This window comes from Hydra viridissima, unplaced genomic scaffold (assembly GCF_058129835.1).
Source record: "Hydra viridissima isolate aposymbiotic clone 2 unplaced genomic scaffold, HvirCarnegie_v1 scaffold_8, whole genome shotgun sequence".
Taxonomy (NCBI): Eukaryota; Metazoa; Cnidaria; class Hydrozoa; order Anthoathecata; family Hydridae; genus Hydra; species Hydra viridissima.
In genome coordinates this window covers 6,362,066-6,375,629 of record NW_028324307.1, presented here as the reverse complement: position 1 = coordinate 6,375,629, position 13,564 = coordinate 6,362,066, and the positions used below count along the sequence as shown (strand labels likewise).

The following is a 13,564-nucleotide window of genomic DNA, read 5'->3' as shown; positions in this document are numbered from 1 at the left end:
AAACACCACATATAGCAGCACATGTCTCATGCCACCATCTACAGCATTTATGGCATTTATCCCAATTATCCTTTAAGTATGGATCGACAGGATCCCCATAACTGTATTGACACATTGCACAAAGTTGTTTATTAATTGCACTTTTAGCATCAAGGTTACTCAAACACGTCTTTTGATGTGTAGATATATTTTCTTTAATGCACTTTTTACGTGGCTGCCTGTTCTTATATTTCAAAGTTAAAGATTCCTCTAGCTGAGATTTATATGGTGATCCAGTAATTTTTTCAGCATGATTTACCCTCCTTTTTATACCTGTTCGTTTTTTATTTTTAATGTCAAGTCCAGCTAGTGATCCGAATGTAACACCATGAGGTTGTGAGGTTTCATCAGTGGTGGCTAATTCTAATGACTTCTGAAGTGTAAATGATGAGTTTGGTGAAGCAGATTCTAAATAAAAATATTTAACTAAAAAAGGTGAATAAAATTAGGCAACATATAAATTATAAAAAATTTGAACTATTTGTTTAAGAAACTTTTTTTTAGGTTAATAAAACAACAGATAAGTTATTATTTTGCTTGATTTTAAAAAAATTACATTTGTGTTTTAAATAAATGGTGGAAGATAGTAAAAATAATACATCTTTTAAAATGATTTACCTTTTTGAGAAGCAATTACACATTCTGTGACAAAATCAACATGATCTAAATCTTTAGCAGAGTCTAACCCATTGTCGAGAGTAGGGTGCATTTCAGAGGTAATATTTGGTTTTGAAATTTTTGATACAATATACGAGTGATCAGTAGCCTTAGCTGCAGCAAAGTCTTCTTCAGTAAACACATTTCTATCAAATGGATATATTCCACATTTTTTAAACCCTGACTGACAATTTTGAACAGTTGCAGCTTTCCCATAAGCTATTCCAAATAATTCACTAACCTCTAATTCAGTTACAGGACGACCTGGATGGTGACGAAGCCAAGTACCAACTTCTTGATCATAGAATATTTTGAGACTTTTAAAAAATGAAACATCAAGTGGTTGCAGTTTGTGCGTGCAGTGAGACGGAAGTGATAGTATTATAACATTTGTCTTGCGAGCTTTTATAATAACACTAAGATTTTTTTTATGACTTGAATGTCCATCTAAAATTAGAAGAACTGGTTGGTCTCTTGACTGTGGCTGGACTGCTTTTAAAAAATGATCAAACCATTTTTCAAACAAATCAGTTGTTATCCACCCATTTTTGCTGCCACCAGAAATAGAACCGATTGGGGCTTTATCTAAAAATTCAGGTCTCACTCGAATACGTGGATAAATCAACATTGGAGGGACAAAAAATCCGCTTGCTGATTGGCAACAAACTATTGTGATTGTTTTTCCTCTTTCAGAGCTTGTTAAGCCACCAACACTATGTTTTCCCTTCAGGGCAACAACTTTTCCTGGTTTATGGCATATAGACAATCCAGATTCGTCTACGTTGAATAAGTTTGCTGGTGGAATAATCTGCATTTCATCAGCATTAAACATTATTTTTTCTAGTTCATCATAAAAACGATTAACTTTTATTCTATTAAAACCAATGGCTCGATGCAATGACGTTGATTCAGCAACTCTTACAGAGAGTTTATTATGACGTTTCAAAAAACCCCTAAACCATTCTTTTCCTGCTGACTTAGTTGCACAATTAAACTTATGAATAATCCCATTTTCTTCACAAAACTGGAATACCATTTGTTTTACATCTTTTGGAGACAGACCAAATAATCTCTGTGACATAGTCAGAAGAACTTCAACAAGTTCTTTTTCTTGAAAAGCTGAGAGTGTTATTGGGTGCCCTGCTCTTAACTTTTTAACACAATTATCAACAGAAACTCGTTTTATATAGTCACGTAGCGTTTGCCTTGGTATTTTATATTGTTTAGCAGCAGAATATTTCGAGCATCCATCAACTAAAACTGCATTTACTGCTAGTTTTAATGATTCATTTGACCAATTACCATATTTTACACGTTTTGAATCCATTATATAATGCTAACACACAATAATATATATATATATATATATATATATATATATATATATATATATATATATATATATATATATATATATATAATTAATGAACTATTAATTTATTGTATGACATAAATTTAATTTATATGGTGGGGAACTATTATTTTATTAAGTTTCACAGAGACACTAACGAATTCAAGTTTTTCCTAACTCGTTATTATCTTATTACTATCTGAATTACTAAAATCAACTTCTTCTATACATAATATTTCAAACGGTTATTTACATTTTGGTTTCAGAGAAAGCACAGGTCGGCAAATTCGGCACTGCCGAAATTAAAAACTATTAATAAGCCGAAATTATCTCCTTAGAGCAGTCCTTGGAGAAACTTTTATATCTTGTAACATACTTTGATTTTTATCTTATTGCTGCTCACATTTTATTCAGTTTATATTTTTGAATAAAATAAATAACAACTTTTGGTAAAAATTTTCGAGAAAAAATCATTTATCCAACATTTTCAAATAGGTAAAAATGTTAAGAAAAAGCTAATAATCATAAATTAATGCACCTATAATGTAAAAATAAAAGTTTAAAGCAATATTTTTAGGAAAATTGTTTATCTTGCTACAATACCCAACTATGATTTAATTATTCCAATAAATAAATATTTTTAGGTGTTTTTTGAAGGGGTGCCGAAATTATCTCCCTGCCGAAATTACCCTACTTTACCCTATATAAATAATTTATTAGTATTGTAATATAGTAAAATATTAGTATTGTATGTCTAATAACCTAATATATATAAATAATAATAATAATATAATAAATAATAAATAAAATATTTCAAAAACTGTTTGTACTAATATATTTATAATGTCTTTTTGAATAAATATACAAATTTTTTTAACTAAAGATTTCAATAATGTTTATGTTTTCATGTACAATTAATGTTCAATAACTTATAAATTATTTGAACTGAACACTTCAGCAATTCTTTTGCTTCTTTCGTTATGTTTGTTGCTGTACTGCGAGACTCCAAACCTGTTTAATACACTTTTCATCTTGGAATGGCAAGATTCAGATGTCTGCTCATTAAACTGCCCAAGGGAAAGGCCACTCAAATCAACAAATGTTTCCAGATGTGCTGTTACAGCATGTACTTTCCAAGTAACCGTAAGCTGTTTACCTAAAAACTAAAAAAGCTTACTATAAATATGTTTATCAATAACTTGGTTTTAAATACAAAGGGTAAAGAAAACAGCAATTACCTCTCTGCAATAGTCTTGCGCATCCTTATAGCTTTGTGTAAAACTTTCAATTAAAATTGAATAGTTTGGGTCAAGTTTATAGCCAAAGACACCATGAACTACCTTATTAAATTTTCTCATTGTTTCTAAGAGAGGATACAGTTCAACAGGCATTATCAACACAAGTTTGTCGCAACTTTTAGGTATCTCTCTACACGTGTTTCCTTCAAATTTTCCTCCATGGCAACCTTTTCGAAGGCATCCAATGCTCTTGACCCAATCTATAAATCCAGGCCAAAGTTGCATTATAAATGGCTGCCACATGGTTAACAAATCCCATCAGAAGGTGAAGTTCTGGTAATGGAATCTCTCTTAATATACTTGGGGATTTGTCTTCTATCTTAAGCAGACAAGGATTAATGACATTCTAAATATATGGAAATAAATTTTTTTTATCCTATTTAAAATGATAAAATGGTAATGGATGATAAATTTCGAAAATATTTACAATATATTTATTCATTTATACCTTATATTTTTTCATTCTTTTCACCGGAGATCCTGCAGATGAATACAGTTCATAGTAATTATTCAAAGGTTGAAATGTTCTTAACTCTCCAGCAAATAATTCTGAAGAACCTTCACACCATGCGCAAGCATACTTTCCTCCATGAGCCTAAAACTTTATATTATAATTCAATTTATAAATATATTGTAGGGTAAAAAAAATCTTTTCCTAATGAGGAGCATTCAAACGTTAAAGTTGCTTTCAAGCGAAATCAATATGCAAGATTTGTAAGAATGCTAAGCTGTTAGAATGAACATTTTTATGTTTGAATATGTGTATAATTTGTACAAATATTTTAATATAATTATAATTATTGTTACAACAAATTTTGATTTTTCTCTGTGTTACAAAGTTAAAGATGCTTCTTTGATCAGCATTAATGTTAAGTATTTATTTATTAGTAAATCCATGTGTTTAACAAAGATAACATATTTTTAGTAGATGGTTTTGTTTTACAAAGATGTTAGTAAATGCATGTGTTTTCACTGTTGTAAAAAATGACCAAAAACTACTTTGAGCTGACCCGAGAAAACTGCTTTGACAGGGTGAAACTACAATGTTTCCTGACTCCAAAAATGTAAAATTTGAAATCTAACTATTTCGTCCGAGAAAATAATTTCGATTTTTAGTTTTTAGTACTTTGCACAATAGGGCGAAATGACAGCTTTTCAAATTTTGCATTTTTACAGCATTCAAAAACTCTTCAAAATAAGCATTTATTACTCCAAAACATAACTGTCTAAAATTCACTTGAATAATAGTTTATTCTGACACAACTGATATAGTTTTTCATTAACAAGAGGGAAATAATAAACACTTTCTTAAATAATTCTTTTAGTTATTCTAAGCCAAAACACAAAAACAACCTCTTGATTCTAAACACATAAAGAGCAAATGGTACATAAAATAAATTCTTCTCAATATTTGATTCCTCACAAATGCTTGCTGTTGTAGTCCACAACACATGAAAAAGCCTCTTTGCATACTCAGGGGCCAATGCTATAAACATAAAAAACGAAGTTTTTTCCGTAAAACACGAAGTTTTTACCGTAAAAAGCGAAGAAAAAAAAAGTCCATTGCTATAAACATTCAAAAAACTCCGTTTTTAAGATAAAAACTTCGCTATTAAATCCAATGCTATAAACGAACAAGGGAATCGCCTTTTCAGATAAAAAATGCGTTTTTTCGAAAAAAAACTTCAGATAGATTTTTGATCTCAATTTTAGATATTTTCTTCGTGATTTTTGGCGGCCATTGTTGGAACAACGTTAGCGCTTCAAAATCATTGAACATTCTTTGTTTGTGTTTTTATGCAGATATTTTATAGATAAAGCTTAAAAGGATTTTGGTAACTTCATAATAAACTAATTACTTAAAATCTGCATTTAATCGATTATTCAGTTCCTTGTTGTGCTTCGTTAACAATGCATGCATGAATTTAAAATTCCATACTTATTTATGAAGGTTTTCGATAGTAATTCTGGTTAAACAAATTTTTCATAGTGTTTGACTAAAGAAAAGTATAAAGAGTTGATAAATATGCCATATAATACACAAATACACAACAAAATAATACACAAATACACAACAAAATAAAATGCTGTTTAAAGAACTTAAAATGTTACTAGCAATAAAGATCAGAGAAAACAAAGAGGTTCTTCTTGGGAAGCTTAGTATGTTTTAATTAGCAAACTATTTAAATAAAAATATGTATTGCTACATTATATTTTATATATATATATATATATATATATATATATATATATATATATATATATACAAATGTTATAGTATAAGTATGTAATATATAGTATATATTAACATAATATAAGTATGTAATCAATCAATCATATTTCTAAATAAAGATTTTACATTCGAGTTTATATACAAATAGTTATAAACTAATGTAAAGTAAGCTACTAACAGTGCTAATGATATATAACAAGGGTAATAATAATGGCAATTTAATCATTCTATTCAAAAACAGCAGAGATATATTACAGTATATAAAATTAACAGTGATAACATGATGTAATGTATAGTATATATCAATTTTATATATATCTAAATATATATATATATATATATATATATAATATATATATATATATATATATATATATATATATATATATATATATATATATGTAAATATATATATACTTCCAATAGTTTTATTAACTTAATGCACTAACATTGAAAATAGCTTCTCCTACACTGTATAATACGATAAATTGTGTTGGTAAAGATTCCATGACAGTCTCTGAGAACATGAAAAAAAACATTTGTGCCAATAAAATGAAGAAATGCTTAGTATAATGTTGCAAATTGCTTAGTATAATGTTGCAAATCATCTTTAAGCCTAGTTTCTAAAAAATCTAATACAGCTCTTGAGACTCGATACTGCTCTCGAAAAACGTTGTCAGAATCATCTTCGTTAAAAAAGCGACCATTAAACTAAAATGATATTGAAAAACAAAACAAAAATATAATTTCTGCGCCTATTTAGTTTGATTTCTGATTTTGTTCGATAAAAAATCATTAAATATATATATATATATATATATATATATATATATATATATATATATATATATATATATATATATATATATATAGTAATTTTAAGTAATGTTTTAAACACCAACCTCTCGAGGCAATCGGTGGCGAAGCTAATTTTCTGCAACTTCGAAATCTAAGTCTTCGCCCGAAAAAATTAAATTCATGTTCCTACTTTAATTTTACACAGCTTTTTTAAACACCAAATACTAGAATGTAAAAATATTCATAAAAGTAGAATAGACAGCACAGCATACTTAATGACTAATAAAATTCATTAATTAGGCCTAATAAATAAAAATTACAATAAAAATTACTATTATATAACTACTATGTATTACGGATAAAAAAGTTCGTGAATTTTAGTGACGTATACGTTTTATGCTTTATAGCAATGGCCGAAAAAAATACAAACAGCGATAAATTCTTCGAGATTACGAACTTTTTTTCGTACGTGAAAAATTGCGTTTTTACGAAAGATTTTTTTTCTCGAAAAAAACTTCGAATTGTTTATAGCATTGGCCCCAGGATGATTGCGGTCTCTTTTGTATCTCTGCCAATGTGAGCTGAAATTATGATGCATTGATTCTGTTGTCTGCTCACTAAAGATCCCCAAGGGAGCTTTTTTGATCTCAATGAATTGCTTCACATGGAAGAAAACAGCATGAACTTTTGGAGTCACACTGGTGTTCATGATTGCCAAATATGAGTCTCTGAAGCGATCAATTTTTTCAGAAAAGTCATCCTCCAGAACCATACCAAAACATGCTGTCACCACAGACTTAAACTTTCGAAGGGCATCAATGATTCCAAAGACTTGAAAAGCAGACTCAGTCTCTGCAATTCTTTGAAGGAGGTCAAGATTGCTGAGAAGCTTGTGACAGGCGTTCCCTGCAAACTGCCCACCATGGTATGGTTCTTGTTGAATGTGGAGAGCTGAGGGCCACTTGACAACATTGGGCCAAACTTCTGTCATGGCTTTGTACATGTGATTGACCACACCAAGGAGAAGATGGAGTTCCATTGGTGGTATGAGCTCCAAGATGGGTTTGTTTTCAGAACCAGATAGCAAAGGCTCATGCACTACATTGCCAAAAGATCTTGCCTTTTTGATATCACCACCAGACTTAGCAAACTCTTGATAACAGGCAACAAGTGAGCCTAGTGTTCTCAAAGATCCTGATTGAGAAAGATGCTTTGATTCTGTGTTGCACCAAGAGCAAGGGTGAGTACTTGCATGGCTCTGAAGGCCACAAAGGATGTTGGCAAGTTTCATGTCGCATGAGACAACAAAGTTGACTTTGTCTAACTTGATTAAAGATAAGATCTGCCTCACATTTTCAAAGTTTTCTGGTAGTCCTTCTGATAAAGCCACAAGCATTTGACGCTTTACACTACTGTCTTTGGCAGTCCTCTGAGTTAAAAGTTTTTTCCGTGGTGGTGACCTTGAATCACAGTGAGAATCCAACTCCATGATGCCAAGAGAAACTTTCAGAAATCCTCCACCTCCATCAATTCCCAACTTAACAATATGATTCTGGAAAACTCTTCGAGAAAGCAGGACTTCATTCAAAAGCTCGGCAAGATCCTTGCAATGCACAACCACAAAGTCAGTGGAGTGACTCTCTGATAAAACTTGGATGCTGGTTTGAGTAAAAAACTCAGACAACTGTTTGCCAATGGCTTCAAACTTAGCTAGAAAACTAGTCTCCACAATCTTGGTGTCACTGACTCTGTTGATGGTTGATGCCAATTTCTTCATGCCAAGGTTGGACAGTCCTGTGTTTAGCTGAACTTGTACAAGATCTTCAGTTTTGATGCTGGGTTCAGGAAAAAGAGCTCTTGCACTTGAGCTTCCTAAAAATGAAATTATATTAACACTTTTTGTAATTTTAAGTTTTAAAATTAAAGGTATTCCCTCTGAACCTGCCATCTTTATATGTGTATATAAAAGTATCACCTGTTTTAACTCTAAGTGGTAGGCCGCCTTTAGGATGCGATAATTTGGCAGTACCACCAGGTGTGGAAGGTTTAGTAGAGATGACTTGAGTAGCTATTTGCTCTGCAGCGAGTGGATCAGCTGTAGCTAGCTGCTTGAGATTCTCTCTAAAAGTGAATGGAGTGCACTGATGTGGCAGACCTCTTCCAACTAGACTCAAACAATCACCACATCTTTGAGGGGTACAATCTTCCACAGGTTTAGAATAGTCCACTGGGCTGTTCTCATTCAACTTCAAATGTCCAACTTGACAAATAAGACAGTTGCAACCTTGATCTCTTGTTGGTGGTCTAACTTTTATAGATGAGAAAGGAAACAAAGGTGGCAGGTTAACATCTTTTCCTTCATCTTTTCTCCGAAGAATTGTTCGACATGAGTCACAAATGCCTCTTGGCACTCTGGTATCAGTCAAATCAAGACTTGTATGGTAATGCTTGAGGATCTTTTCAACAAGGAACTGTGTCAACTCTCGAGAGCACTTCTTCAGACACAAGACACAGACAGATTTCCGACAATCTTCATGATTTTTTGAAAAATTTGGCATTTTGAAATTTTTCTCACACAACTGATAAGTGAAACACTTTAAATAAACATGTTCACTGCCAATTCCCGGAATTTTTAGCTTGTTTACAATTTTGATGCAAAACTTAAAACAAACATGTTCACTGCCTATTCCCGGAATTTTTAGCTTATTTACAATTTTGATGCAACAAAATGTTTATAATATAGTTCAACCATGAAATTGTAGGTAAAATTTTATCTTCTGAGTTAAAATAAATACAAATTATACTTGCTATATAGACTGTTATGTTTTAGAGTAATACATGCTATTTTTGGAGGGTTTTTGAATGCTGTAAAAATGCAAAATTTGAAAAGCTGTCATTTTGCCCTATTGTGCAAAGTACTAAAAACTAAAAATCAAAACTATTTTCTTGGAAAAAATAGTTAGATTTCAAATTTTACATTTTTGGAGTCAGGAAACATTGTAGTTTCACCCTGTCAAAGCGGTTTTCTCGGGTCAGCTCAAAGTAGTTTTTGGTCATTTTTTACAACAGTGTTTTACGAAGATAAGATATTGGTAGTAAATATACGTGTACCTCATTCCTGTATTATAATTCTTATCTGCATTATAATTGTATGTTGTTAAAATGTCCTAAAGTTATAATATATTATATAACTTCTTGTGTCTGTATAGTTTTTGTATTTTATGTTTTTATTATTTATTGTTTCATTATTATTTTTTGACATTTATAATTATTTACTGAATGAAGCTTTTGTTTAAATTGTTCTTTTTTTCAGTTATGTTTAAAGGGGCGTTTATTTTTTAATTCATTTGGCAGCTGTTAAAGAGGGAGAAGGTAACAATTATTTGGTAGTGTATTAATTATATATATTTGTGGCATTTTAATGGTAATTGGAATTCTTTTAGTAATTTTATAGTAGAGTTTTGAAGCTTGTTGTCTCTAATTATTGCAGTGAAATACTGAATCTATTATTCGAAAATTTTCTGTATAGACCATGACTTGAAAAAATGAATGCAATATCAACAAATGAACCTTATGTTTTTTCACCATTTTTGTCCAGGTAATACATAAAAAAAATTATTATATTTTTATTTATGTGCATTTTATACTCACACAAATATATATAACATAATACTTATAATTTTAACAGTAGCTATGGCAATGCCTAAAGCTCATCAAATGAAAGATACAAAATCAAAGATTATCAAATTAAAGATTATCAAAGACTATCAAATTGTATAACGAGGAGCATTCGAATGTTGTAGTTGCTCTCAAGCGAAGTAAAGATGCAAGATTCGTTAGGATGCCAAGCAGTTAGAAAGAACATTATTATGTTTAGATATGTGTATAATTTATACGATTATTTTAACTTAATTATAATGATTATTATAACAAATTTTGATTTTCTCTGTGTAATTATTAAATTAAAGTTGGTTCATTAATCAGCATCAATGTTTACTTTTGTTTCTTAGCGCCAAATTTTATTTTAACTTATTTGGATATTTTAACAAACATTAGAAGAAATAGTTGCGCTTTATTTAAATTAATAGTTGCACTTTATTTAAAGAAATAGCTGCGTTTTCTCTAAAGAAATAGTTCCACCTTAGTTAAAGAAATAGTTTACTAATTAAAGAATTAGTTTTAACTTGTTTGCAAAAACTATTGATTCAAAAGGTGTGCACATCTTTTGAATCAAAAGCAATGATTTTGCAAACAAATTAAAACTATTAATAGTAATATTTAACGTAATATTTTTGTAATTATTATTATTAAAATATTACGTTGGGCCAACGTCAGAATGCGACGCTCGCCCAACGTCGAAATCCTACGTTGGGCCAACGTTGGCCCAACGGTTGGTTTCGACGTCGCGCCGACTACCGAATCGACGTTAAGCCAACGTCGGTTACCGACCATCGGCCAACCAATTTTTCGACGTCGGCCCGACGTTGGCCCAACGTATGTGTGCTAGCTGGGCTTTACAAATGTGTTTTGTGGAACCTGCCCTCAATATTTCATTACAAAATCCAGAAATGCTGTAATATCTTCAATATATACCAAGTGTCTCTTCACTGTAGCATAGTCATTATCATTTTCTTTTTCTTGAAAGTCTAATAATTCAGTGACATAAAAGTTGGAAAGTAGTTTACTTTTTTCATCCAGGGCTTTCTCCATGTTTGACTCAAACTTTACACTGCTTCTCTTCAAAGTTTTTAACATTTCATTTGACTTCAATTGACTAAGCCCTAAGGTATTTACCAAAACTTCTACTTCATTATAAGAAATCTTTCTCTGGTCACTTTCCCGAGTACCGAGTGTAATATGAATACTTTTACCTCCTTAATATAATATAAACTGTTATTTTAAGAACGTACATAACAGCTATTTTTATTTAACAATATTTTACCTGTTCTGAGAATGGCTTGAGCTCCTAGACTTTGCCCTTGATCAGAATAAATTTTTTTAAGAAGGGAAGAAGCTACTTGTTCTTTTACTTTTTTAGAAATTTTACAAATACTCTCAGAAAGATTTGTGCTACTCTTTAAAGGGGAAGATTTGTGGGGTTTACCTTTAGCACTTTCACATAAACATATTTGGCAAAGTTTCAGTGATGCTCTAGTTCCCTTTTTCATACTTTTATTTAATAATCTATTTCTTCCTTGACTGCATATACTGCATAATGCTGAGCAATCTCTAGAGGTTTGCAAGCTAGACAAATCAGAATTTTTCCATTTTAAAGAACTGTGTCTGCAATAGTTTTACCAGCCTTACAGAGATACAAGTTTTTCTTGCAACCTGGGCATAATCCTGTAGGGTAGGCAAACACTTTAAGTGAAAACTCAGGCTTACAGAAAACTTGAACCAGACCTTCCAAATTAACTGGAACGCATTTGTTGTTCTTTTCAAGGCAGCAACAGCAAATGTTCTTTTGAAAAAGTACATGATTTCTTTTTAAATGGTATTCTCTCTTCTCCTTAGAGAGCAGAGGAGCCATAGATTCTATATATTAGGTATCTATAACAAAATAAAAATAAAAATGCGTAGTCAAAAAGAAATATATTTAATAAAAAATGTTTTTTTGACCAATTTTGTGTATTCTAATAATGTTTATGTATAAATATTAAATTAAAGACCTTGAAAAGTTGGTATATGAACATTTTTTTAAATAAACTTCAACTTTCTGTCAGTATATTTAGTTTTTTTAAGTACGAAAATAATGACTTTTTAGCAGATTTTCTATGTCAATTTTCTAAAAATGTGATACCTCCCAGATTTTTCTAAATATGAAAATAAAGTGTCCAGATGGCCCACTTACTATAATTGTTAACATTTTTGGGGTACTCGGGTAGTAAACTTAAACCTTAAATTTCTGACCTGTGATAAACGATAACTTTGAAAATATTGTATTCAAAAATTTTTATTTCTTTATACTTGTTCCGTTTTACTTCATAATTTACAAAATAAAATACAAAAAAAAGAAAGTCAATGTTAATTTGCTGATCATTTTGAGAAATTTGAATACCAGAAAAATAAAAATTGCGTGTTATATGAATATCTTCATTTGTTCGTTTAAAGCTAATAGTATCTACAGATTCTGGTTTAAAATGATGATAGAACCTAGTTCCAGGAATTGTTCCATTTAGCTCAAAACGTGTTTTCAAAGTGGTGCGCAATTCTGTCAGTCTTTCTTTTTTAATCTTAAAAAAAATAATCCCTTTAATATTGTTAGTACAATAGTCAAACATTTTGTTACAATTCTATATCTGGTCATTTATGGGCCTTGGTGGACTTGCATTTGTAGTTAATCGTTTTACAGTGCCACCAATACCATCACATGGTGACTTACCATGACTTGTAGCAAAAAATGTCCACTCTGCATCATTGTCAAAATTGTTTTTATGGAGACAGATATTGTAAAGGTTTTTGTGATTTTTATACTGTGCAGCACAACCATCAGAAAAATAAAGAATCTTTGAAATCTTAGGATGATATTCTTTTAAATAGTTAACTATTATACACAAAACCAGTGTCATGCTCATACACAAACATACACAAAACCAGTGTCATGCTCATACACAAACATACACAAAACCAGTGTCATGCTCACAATCTTCTGACATGTTAAAAATATTAATGATGACTTTAATAGGTAACAAATTTCTTCTATACTAGTGTAATGACAGGATGTTTTATGTTTCTGTTAACAACTTGCTGTTACCATTTTAGAATTTGCAAAATATAATAATCTTTTTTAATTCAAATTTTAAGTTATACAAAATAAAGTTTTGTAAAAATCATTACTTTAGATTGTTTTTAATCTTGATGTCCGGAGAATACGGCGGATGGGGTAACACTTCCCATCCGACCTTTTCCAAATAGTTTTTGACAGGTTTTGCGACATGTGGTCGAGCGTTATCATGCTGAAAAATGAGTTTATCATGTCTGTTACCCCATCTGGTCGTTTTATGACCAGAGCTTGCTTCAAATGCATTAATTGTCGTCGATAACGTTCTCCATTAATAGTTTCACCAGTTGTCAGAAACTCATGGTACACCACACCTTTCATATCCCACCATATACACGGCATAACCTTTGCACAGTGAATAATCCGTTTGAGTTGTGATGGACCTGGTTCACCTGGCTTTACCCAGG

General features: G+C 30.8%; 1 pseudogene; it reads right to left on the bottom strand.

The window, feature by feature from the left end:
* Window positions 1-2,875: 2,875 nt before the first annotated feature.
* Window positions 2,876-11,906, bottom strand: LOC149884752 (uncharacterized; annotated as a pseudogene).
* Window positions 11,907-13,564: the final 1,658 nt, after the last annotated feature.